General features: G+C 43.0%; 1 non-coding gene across 1 annotated transcript; it reads right to left on the reverse strand.

Moving 5' to 3' along the window:
- Window positions 1–8,242: 8,242 nt before the first annotated feature.
- Window positions 8,243–8,361, reverse strand: LOC145406529 (5S ribosomal RNA). Its single transcript, XR_013898552.1, has one exon. It is a non-coding gene; the product is annotated as a 5S ribosomal RNA (ribosomal RNA).
- Between the last annotated feature and the right edge of the window lie 3,317 nt (window positions 8,362–11,678).

Genomic DNA, 11,678 nt, shown 5'->3' on the forward strand with positions numbered 1-11,678 from the left:
AGGACGAAAATCTGGGCCAAGATAAGGTGAAAGGAGTATAGCAAACACCAATACAGTGTACGTTAAAATGGCTCACACAAGTAACAATTAACCAAGCCTTCTATATCTTGCTTCCTTCATCCTAAGCAAAAGTGATTCGTGCATTTTTTTAACACCTGCTCTTCACAAACACCTGTCGGGGAAACTAATTACGTCGACTAACAAGGTAAAAGGAATGCAAACTCTGGCATGCGCCCCTGAAGGCATGCTTAATTCTGCATTCCCTTTCATTCATTGTCAGCTCTGTTCTCTGTTCAACTTTCGTCGTTTCTTCACACGTACTTTCAGCCTCATAGAAGTGCCTAGAGATGGTATGGTCATGTGGAGAGAGGGGAGAGTGAGACATTGACTAGGAGAGTGAAAGAGAGATAAGTGGGAGACGTGGAGGAGGAGGTAGGATGAGGTGGGTGACGAGGAGGACTGAATGTGACCTGGAGGTAGAGCAGCTTGATGGTGAAGGACAGGGTGACATGGAGGCGATTATTTTTGGTCACCCCCTCCGAAATTCACTCGTTTAGTTAGGCAAGACATTTTATCATTTTACTCTTGCTACATATGGACAATAAAATTCAGATTTGGGGAGGCATCTAATTAAAAAAAGAGGTAAATGAAAGTTATATTTTACGTCTCTAGTTCGAAAAGTATCTCAAAGCTGAAGAAATCGTCTGGAGACCACAAGAAAGGGTTAATGTGTTGAGGTACAGACAGACAAATACTGTAGTTGGACAGACATACCTCCCAGCGTTCCTTGTCGCCACCCACTTTCAACCTCACTTGCAAAAGCTATTTTACGACCCTCTACATAGCCTCTCTGTACATGACCATACAGGCTAAACATGCTCTCTCTCTTGCCCTCCAGTCAGTCTACGTTCGTACTCTGCATTTTGTCAATCTTTATGTTCAGCATATAACACACATAAGTTACTGTGAACAATATTACACTTATATTCAGTTCTCCTGTAGACTCTGTTCTCCACCCTCATTCCGTATCTACGCACCAGCAAGACAACATCCTTTAAAAACCTCAATCAATCGTTCATCCCACAGGAACTGCCCTTCTCAGAGAGGCTAATTCTTCTCTGCTTCAGTACCAGTGGAAATATTACTCACCAACAGTTCTATGACCTCACTGTAATTCAGCCACTGGCACCAGAGAACCCTTATTCATCTCGTGGAGCTCGCTTTCACAAAACAGTCGATCCTTCAATGGAACCTTAGCAAAAGATATCTGGGAGCGCCCGGCTGAAGTGGCTGGTATCCTGTAGTCTAGTGGGTCCACGTCTAGATGAGCCTGAAACAAAAATTAAAACAATAAGGCACTCGTTGTATTTTCCACCCTTCTTCCTTGACCAACTCTACTCTTCATTCATTTTTCATATTTTTCTCTCGCTTCTGCACCAAAGTATGTAAGCCTTTCTATCAGCAAGGACTGTATCTTGCTTCATTCTCCACGGCATCACACTCTGAGTTACCACCTTTCTCATGTAGCATCACCTTGCCACGATATTCATCTCCATTCACACCTCACTGTCACACCACTCATAAAACCCTGAAACAGTCTGCATAGAGATCCTTTACAGTATCAGCGTTGTCGGGCTTTCGGGCGCTTGTTGTCGCAGAAATCCGTCCAGAAAGTAGCAGAAATGTCTCAAAAGTAGCAGTCTTGAATTTTCAGTGATCTGTCTGCCTACGACTTTTTCTCATGTTGGCACGATATGGGCTCTGAATATACTCGTACTTGTCCTTGTTCAGATGCTTCGTCCGTGCACAATATACCATTAAAGTACCGTAATCTGCATAGTATTCTTTGATAAACTACTGGAGGAAATGATGTCGTTTTCTATAATTGTTTGAAGTAAATTCTGAATACAAAAAACACTTATTGTATGTCTAACTTTTCAAATCTTTAGTGACTAGGAGTGTGGTATGAGAACTGTATTTAACTATCTATCTATCTATAGCCCGACGCCCTAATCTCGCAAAGGGTGGCCGCAGACAAAACGCCTCCAAGTCACTCTGTATTTAACTGCCTTCAGAAGATCATATTTACTTTGGGATGCTGGGTACTCTTCTCTATTTCTCTCATCAAACCATAATTTTGCTGATTATTTTTTAAAACCCTCTGTATGTGGTGGTCAAAGCTGAATAATGCAGGTCCTTTTACATGGAATCCTCATCTGCAGTCATTCGGTTCTCTATTCTAACATTTCCTGCGTAGCGTCATATAACGTGTGATTTTTTTTTAATGCAAGGAAGAAGGAACCAAAGGCCTCTTTTTCAATACAAGGACGAAGGAACAAAATGCAGGAAGCAAGCAAGAATGTTCTTTCTGAGAAAAAATAAAACAAAATAACGGAGAGCCAGATTCAAGATCCGTTTATTTAGCGATGCCTGGACACACTGCGTTTAAAAGACTGGAGGTCATTGGCAGTACAAACACAGACAGAGGAAGGCAGTTTCAGAGTTGACTTGTTACATATATGAAGGACTGAGAGTAAAGGTTAACTCTTGCACATTAGAGAGTTGGACGGAAAAAGGGATGAGAGTTTGCTGCTAGACGGGTGCTACGCACCCGCAGTAGTGGTGGAGGGATGCAAACAGTTCAGAGGAGCAGTGACCATTGAAGCGGCGATAGAAAAGGGATAAAGATGCAACAATGCGGTGAAGAGAGAGAATTTGAAGGGTGCCAATAGGAGAGTTAATGAGACGAAAAGCCTTTGATTCCACCTTGTTGAGAAAAGCTGTATTTGGGGAGCCTCCCAACACATGAAAGATGTACTATACACAGGGGTGACTAAAACCCGTGTGTAAAGCCAACAACTGTGGAAACGTAAAAAAGGCACTGGGCCAGCTTAGCACACCTAATATCTTGGAAACAAATTTTACAAGAGGGGTAATATGATCTTTAAAAGATAAATCCCGAGAGAATGAAACCTGAGGCATATTCAAAGATGATGCAATATTGAGTTGGATATTGTTAAAAATTAATGGATTCTCCCGTGAAAGATTTTATGTGTCGAAAAATGTAAGAACTGAGTTTTTGAAGCATTAAAATCAACACGATTACTTTTCCCTCAATTAGAGATATGAGTCAAAACAGATATTAAGTGTTCCATAGCCTCAGTCATTGTTTGTTGAAGTAACTGCAGCAATGGACACTGCTAGAAGCGAATGGAGTCATCAGGGTATGCGTGGACTGTGTTAGATATACAGCTTTGCATGTCACTGATGAATAGAAGGAAGAGTTGGTGATAGAACAGAACCCAGAGATACACCACTACTGATATCTCTAGCAGAAAAACGGTGGCCGTCTACAACAGCATCTATAGAACGACCAGAAAGGACGTTAGGGATGAAGGCACAGACAGAAGGACAGAAAATGTAAGAGGGCAGTTTGGAAATTAAAGATTTATGCCAGACTCGATCGAAAGCCTTTGAGATGTCAAGTGCAATGGCAAAACTTTCGTCAAGTCCCGAAAGGAGGATGACCAGGAGTCTGAAAGGTAGGTGAGAAGATCGCCAGTGAAGCGTCCCTGGAGGAACCTATACTGATCGGAAAGAAGATTATGATAGGAAAGGTTTTATTATTTTTTTTTTTTTTGTTATGAACAGATAAAAAAAAAAAATTAGAATTACAGGATGTTAAAGCAATTGGGCGATAGCTAAAGGCTGGGAATGGTCGCTTTTCTATAAGACATGCTGATTGAGAGCAAACTTCCAGCAAGAAGTAAAGGTACAAGTCGATAGGCAAAGGCGAAAAAGTTTACCTAGGCTGGGTGTAAGCACAGAAGCACAGCTCATGAGGACAACAGGAGGGACCCCATCAGACTCATATGCCTTGTTAGTATCCACCAGCTCCAGAAATCTGTACTGCTGCATCCTACATTCCAGGAAGTATAAAACCCAACATGAGCTCAGCATTTCAATGAACAATATCACTTTTCCTACTCATAAGTAGATGATTGTCTAGCCGTGGAAGGATGGCGTAATATTAGCAGTTTTTTTTAAAGACTTACTGTGATAGATTAAGACACTGAATCCAGAGACTTTATTGATTCTTCCAATCTCCTGGCAATTTTATTAATCTCTGGACAAATTTCTTGACCCGGAGGGGGAATGGTAAATATATCCTCAGTAAAACCTTTTCCTGAACTGATGAAATAAAATGTTGTCCTGAACTAAATAAAAAATAGAAAGGTATAAACTGAAAAAGCGTCACGTAGATTTATAAAAGCAATAATCTCTTTTTTTTATCGGTCTTCCAGCAATATACAGTAATCCAGTGTCGACAAGAGCTGTTACCCTTACACTTGTTCTCGGGACTTGTATTTATGGCGATGGACAGAGGCGTCATCGTGTAATTATCGGTAGAGCTTTTTAAAACATGAGTTCTCTGAGTTAATAATTTCAGGTGGCGTGTCGGAATTAATAAAAAAATGGTATTCATTACGTTGAAAGGTTTATGATGCTATTTTTTATTGGTTATGGGAAAGCCTCTCTTGATTACACTGAACAATAAAAGGTAATTCGTACTGCTTTTAAAATCTCTCTCTCTCTCTCTCTCTCTCTCTCTCTCTCAGAATAGACTGGATAAATGTAGATATCGAGACGGGACAACACAGACCTGCCTCATATCCTGTGTTCTGTTAATTGGGTAGATACAGCCAGGTAACTAGAGAAACACACACACACACACACACACACACACACACACACACACACACACACACACACACACACACACACACACTGCCTCCCTCCCTCAAAAGTGCTCACATCCATACACAATGCTGAACAAAAGACAGATGATCAATATTTTAATCATCATAACAGTGGCAGAAGGTACGAGGCCGTGTATTAAAAACCATATCAATCAATCAATCAATCTATCAGTCAATCAATCATTCATTTCCTGTGGCACCCCACGGGATGCATAGGGCCTCGATGAACTCCCTCCACCAATATTTGTCTCTTGCCATCTCCTTCAGGTCCCACCAACACTCCCCTCCCGCTTCTCTTTTCATTGTCCACAACCATATCCCTAAATGTTATGTTCTACACTGAATAACAAAGTACAAAGTGTTCTCTAACCAGATGTGTTTTCAAGGGTTTCAATGCTTTCTTGTTTCCCTTTGGTCTCACGCCGACGAATCTTTGTCTCGAGATGAGCTCCGGTGCTTCGGAATCTGCTCGAACTTGGTCAACATGCGTGAACTATGTATTTCGTCATGTGTGTGTGTGTGTATGTGTGTGTGTGTGTGTGTGTGTGTGTGTGTGTGTGTGTGTGTGTGTGTGTGTGTGTGGGTGTGTGTGTGTGTGGGTGTGGGAGAGGGGGAGGAGGAGTGAGGAAGAGGGGGGAAGGACAGAGGAGGGTGAAGGGGAAGGACAGAGGAGCCGGTGATACATGGGTTGGGTTAGTAGAGCCAGCACCAAAAGTACTGTCCCCTCTCATGCATTTCTCTCCACGGACCCTGAAACTATGCGTGGCGAATCCGCAACAACAGACACTGATGACACTGATGTATGGCCAAAGAAAGGAATCAGTGTTGGCTGCGGCTGATTCACCATATAGATCTTCAAAACCCGTGGAGAGAAGCAAGAAGGGCAACAAGACTTTTAATCTCGACTGTACATTCAGCTCAGAAACGGATGGACACGATTTTCATTTTCCGACCGGTCAGGCTGTGGGACAAAGTTTGCTTCCCTTCTTATCCCCTGTTCACCCAGAAGTGCTACTGCGGATCTGGCCTTAACGACGACTTACCGATCATGTTCTGGTTAGAGATTGGAACTTACTGAATATCGCCCTCACGTCATCGAGAGCTATTACTCCTGCTGCCTAAGTCTCGTTTATGTATTCTGTAGAAGAAGGATGGTTTTTATCATCTCTGGAGGGTACTATCAGGGAATAGTCGTAACTCAGGTTTAATTTGCAGGAAGGAGAAGGAGGCTGTCATATCTCCCTGTCTCCTATCCTAACTTCAGAAATAAATCTTAGTTACGAGACGGAAATAACTGCGGGCTTTACCTTTTTTTTGCGGAAAGATCAGGAAAAAGGGGGTCCAAATCGTCCTCTCTCTAGCTCTTTCTGTAAAAATATATCTTAGTTATGACGGGGAATTGATCGTACGAATGTGTGAGTCTAGATTTGACGGAGTGAAAGGCAGGTGCAACTCAGGTGGGATTCTCTTTCTCACCCCACCTGTGCAACACGTAAAGTCAGCCCCTAAAGTCCAGTAAAGTGTTTCTTGTCTTATTCTTGTCATTTTCAGTTAGTTTTATTCAGCTTGGGATATCCTTTGACCTCGAGGAGTTAGATTATAGCCTAAAATAACTCCCTGACAAATATCTTTCCTTCGTCTTGTAAAATCACCCAGAAAAGCATGAATGATATAAAGATCCCGTATAGGATTCCAGGGTTTAACAGTGACTGGTTGCAAGGTGGATGGATTGGTTGCTGAGTGGTGAAGTTGATGGTGAAGTGGGGTTGAGAGAGTGCAGGGAAGAGGGTAGGGATAGTGGAGTGATGAGGTAGGTATGAGTAGGGATAAGGGGTGAAGAGGCAGGTGCGGGAAGGTAGGTGGGAAGGTACGCGAAGGAACGGAAGGTAGACGTGAGGAGGTAGAATAAGACGTTCAGTACTACATTGGGCCAGGGTTTATGCTCAATCACTTCCATTATCCCCAGTTGGAAGGAAGTCACTGTCAGGGTTTTACACAGAAAGAAGACTTGCTGTTGGTGATATGAAGCTTTTCAACACTGTGCGAGTAACATTATTATTATTATTATTATTATTATTATTATTGGTAGTAGTAGTAGTAGTAGTTGTTCTTGTTGCTGTTGTTGATGAAGCCGTAGGTTCTTTAGAAACGTGAACTCAGTGGATTGCAGGCTTAAACTGACCATCTGCAGTCCACCAGCCTCATTTTGGGGGAGCGGGAAGTAGTTGAGGGACGTTTGTATGTCAATGGAATCGCATGGTTATATCAGTGCCACCACTTTAAGGCGTCCCTCCCTAGCTTCGGATCACCTCTATACCTCTAGGCAACAGGTCTACTCTCGAGCCGCTGGTGGGAATAAAAGGTGGGCAGAAACCAGCTCATAAGTGTGCAGATATAAAGAACTGATGACCAATACTAGAGAAGGGCGGCGTTCGAGAGGATTTATCTTGAGAATGAGCTGTAATACTCAAAGATCATGTCGGTGTCGAGATGAGGACCAGGCCAGCTAGAGAAGACAGGGCCAGCTCTCCTCAGCAGCCATATGTCTCCAGTGTGGGCATCGGGTCGGCAAACATGTCTAAACGGCATACACCGGCCTGCCGTGGTGGGTGTTTGATGTTACTGCCGCCCATATTGGTGCTGGCATCAAAGGCACTGACAGGGGAACCAGAGGCAGTGGTGTGGTGTGGCTGAGGTGATTGCCCTGGCCCGGTTATGGGCGGCCATCCAACCATGCATGTCTACTGAAGCCTGTAACACCCAATATGTAACCACAAGTGTATATATATCTATCTGTCTATCTATCTCTATATCCAAGAATACTCGTACACAACGTCTTTGTCACTTACAGTTCAAACCATTATATTCATACGAGTACATACTCGTAATCAGTGACAAAGTAAGTTGCTGCCCTGCTCTTCAGCGTCTGTACTACTGTTACTATTATTACTACTGCTACTGCTACTACTGCTACTATAACTACTACTACTGTTTTTTTTTTCAATCACCTTAATTCATTGGGAATTATGTTGTGAAGATCAAAACTAACCCTGCTAATACAGTTCACCATTTGGAATTATAATGTGAAGGTAAACAGTAACCCTCATATTACAATCCGTTGGCCCCAAGCACGCCAAGGGCTGTGGTTACCAACCATCTACTGCTACTTTTATTACTTGATTTTTATTCATTAACATTAAAGTGTTAATAAAGACAATGTACTGGAGTCGCTGGTCTATGCGACTCTCGACCACAGTAGCTTCGTAATTCATACCCGCCAGAACGACAGGCCTGAAGGCTGATGATCTTGTGCCCCATAGTGCGCGTCCACACGTGTGTCAGAACAAGTGCTGGCAACATGTTCATTCATTCATTCATTGCCAGACGCCATGTATCCCAGACGGGGTGGTCAAGGGCTTAGAGTTAATTGTTTTACAGGGAGGGGCACTAATCCTCCACCAACCCCACTTGACACGTAGGGATGCCAACAGCATCTGGTGTTCCCAGGCGGTCACCCATCCAAGTACTGACCAGACCCAACGTTGCTTAACTTCGCTGATCGGACAGGAAGCGGTGTACTCAACGTGGTATGGCCGTTGGCAAAATAAATTAAATATTGCGAGGATTCGAACCAGCGCTTGCAACCGCGTGAGTACAGCAGCTTACCAAGCGAGCCATTTAGGCATGTAAACAACATAATAAAGAACAAGCTGCAAACATGTTGGAAGCAGCGACGTCCAGACCATGTTGGCAACAACATGATGAAGTCTCAGCTGCCTCCAATGGACACACTTATTTCATCACCTCTGCTGCCAGTAAGCTCGAAGCTGCACTGTAACATGTTTGCATACGTCTGTCCAAGTACTGCTGCACACATGTATCCAAACATGTTGCCAGTTATGTTGTCAACACATGTTCGAGGGCACGTGTGGAGGCATAAGAGTGAGACCTCACGAGGGAGAATGACAGTGGACATCTCATCCAGGCCGTAACAGAACTCAGGGGTTGACGCTTCTCAGAACGAACCTCTACCAGTCTGGAGTAGAATTTCACCGCCTCTACACCCATGCCACCTGATGCTGTGAACACGAGGGCAGTGAATCTACCGTGGTCCACACGAAGGATCGTTTCTTGATAGTTTCTGTATTTTCTCTTGTTCATTCCTTTTGTGTGCAGCTTCGAGAGACAGTTAGCTATGACATGCTGCCATAGGATCAAATATCCTAATGTCGAAGAAAGTCCTCTGCTCACGTGTCCAGAAACCTCGAGCACTGACGTCCACTCTGGCATCATTTATTGCATTTGCTGTTCTGTTGATGAAGTGCTCGCCGTCTAGGGGTAGCAGAGCTGGCTCTAGGGTGACATCATGGCATATTTCCCGTAGCATTTTCGCAGTGAGGTCGCGTACTTCATCGTGTATGCAAATAAAGCCTCCCTTCTGCTACTACTACTACTGCTGCTACTACTACTACTGCTGCTACTACTACTAGTACTACTACTACTACTACCACCACCACTACTACTGCTGCTGTTACTACTACTACTGCTAATAATAATAATATAATAATAATAATAATAATAATAATAATAATAATAATAATAATAATAATAACTGAATACAAAGAAATATTTCATCCATCCATCCATCATCCAATCCCACGTTACCCCATGAGGAACGTAGGAGCCCGGGACTAGGCAGTTTTCATTATCATATTCATTTCCATTTTGATAGCTCACTGGATGTATTTCGAAATGTGCATACCATTTTTATAAACATCATGGTACTATTAGTGTTGCGAAATTATGCTTTACGACAATCAAACCAATGCATGTGTCCCTTCTACGGCCTTCGTCTTGATCGCATGCCTTTTGCTCAATAATCCTCACATGAGCCTGATATTGAGCCCTCTGATGGGCGGCATGAGCACCGTGGTTCTAGAAGGCCTCGAGAGATTTCGTACCTCCTCCTTCTCAGCGGTTTATTCTGCACAGTGCGTCGTAACCATCCTTCTGTACAGTACTGATGCATGCAGGAGGAAGTAAATTATTGTGAGAGGGGCACTTTGAAGCTTCCAGTGCAATAAAAAATCGTAATAGGACGCATATCATCCTTATCAGTCTCCTATTACTCCAAGCCAAGTCATTCCCCGCTTCCCTATTCCTCTTCTTTATTATTTCTTTCACTCTTGCTTTACTGACTCCGGCTCCTTTATTTATCTAAAAGTCGATCCCAGGCCACGGCAAAAGTTAACCCTGAAGCCAGCTCAGACCGACAGGGGAATAACACAAGAAGATGTACGAGTTCAAGGATAAAGTTCACCCTTTTACTAATCCCCCTCTGGCTCTATGAAGCACTGTCAGATAAATATACTGTAGTCCAACATTGGCTCATTGCCTGGAAGATAGTACCGGAGTTACCTCGGCCATGAGAGGGTTGATGGGGACTGAAATAACTCTCCGACTAGGCGAGTGTGCTTTCACCCCTGTTTGTTTGTTACGTTGTTTGTCTGTTTACAGGACATACTCAAAATGTAAAAGAGAGATTTGGTCCAAATTGGTGGGTAGATAGCCCATGTCCCAGGGAACAATCGATTAACTTTGGGACCAGTGTTTGTTAGTTAGTTTTTCTGTTAGCAGGATTATTCAGAACTAAAAGAGAGATTTGGACCAAATTTGGTGGGTAGATAGCCCATGTCCCAGGGAACAATCATTTACCCTTTGGGACTGGCCTGGATCGTATTGCAGATTCTGGGTTCGGAAAACGCTTTTTGCCAAACCGCAACCCAGTGATGAGAAAACCTAACCCATTATGAAGAGTGGTTTGGAAATTACGTTGCCCTTGTTTGAGAGATACTCTCCACTGAGTGCCCCTCTAGTTCTCTTTTGTGACTCACTCTCAGCCAGAAAAGAAATAAAAATCTGGGGTAAGATGGAATGAAACAGAAGATATGACGACAGGAAGTTAATATAGACTTCCCTGGCATGGAAAAAACATCCCTTATTTAATCTTATGATATTATTTTGCAGGACTCTGGTGCTCTGAACTGTAATTTTGCAGGAAATCTGTACCTTGGAAACATAAAACTATATTTGTGTTCTTTTGATAATCTAGAGTGTGTAACCAGCTGTTTTATATGGGGCTCTATAAATATATGGGAAAGTAAAAGAGAGGCGTTTAGAGGAAGTTGGAGGAAAGGTAGAGTGAGATAAGTTCCTGTACAAATAAGGGCAAGACTCGTTACCAGCAGCCTAACTTCCAAAAGGGTCTCGCACCGTTATTTATACGCCTGACAAAACCCCCACTTCACGGCGGTAGAAAAAGACAAGGGAAAAATAATGCTGAGACAAAGTGTGGGTAACTCAAGGCCTCTCATTAGGAGGTGTTGGAGCCGGTCTGGGACTAACACAGGCTCGCTTTGTTATCTACAGCCTCTTTGTTTTATTACACAGAGAAGCTTTGTTACCTACAGCCTTATGCTTTATTAGATTCTCCACACTTTCAGCTCGAGGGCATCATGTTTGCGTCTTGTTACCTATAGAGAATTTAAGAATTTTGGTGAGGCGTCTGGTAGTGAAGAGGTGAATGAAAGCTATAGCCTTTCCAATAGCAGGCTGCATCAAACCTCCCCAATAAAAGGCTATATGAAACATCTACAGTTCCAAAAATGTCCCCAAGGCTAAATAAAATAATATGAAAAAAAAAAAGCCACTTTTATGACAAAATTTGTGGGATTTTCTTCCAAAAACAAAAGCAGCATTGTTTATCCAAAATTACTGTCGGCAATGAGACCGGTCAATCACACGGAGGAGCTTCCCATAAATCCTTGTATTCCAGACTTCAGGTGAGAATAAAGATGGAGAGGCGTCTGGAGCAGTTGCCCCTGATTCTGACTTTGAATTTCAACCGTCTGGTAATGT

This window comes from Coenobita brevimanus, chromosome 70 (genome assembly GCF_032717465.1).
Source record: "Coenobita brevimanus isolate Jiangsu-jjx chromosome 70, ASM3271746v2, whole genome shotgun sequence".
Taxonomy (NCBI): domain Eukaryota; kingdom Metazoa; phylum Arthropoda; class Malacostraca; order Decapoda; family Coenobitidae; genus Coenobita; species Coenobita brevimanus.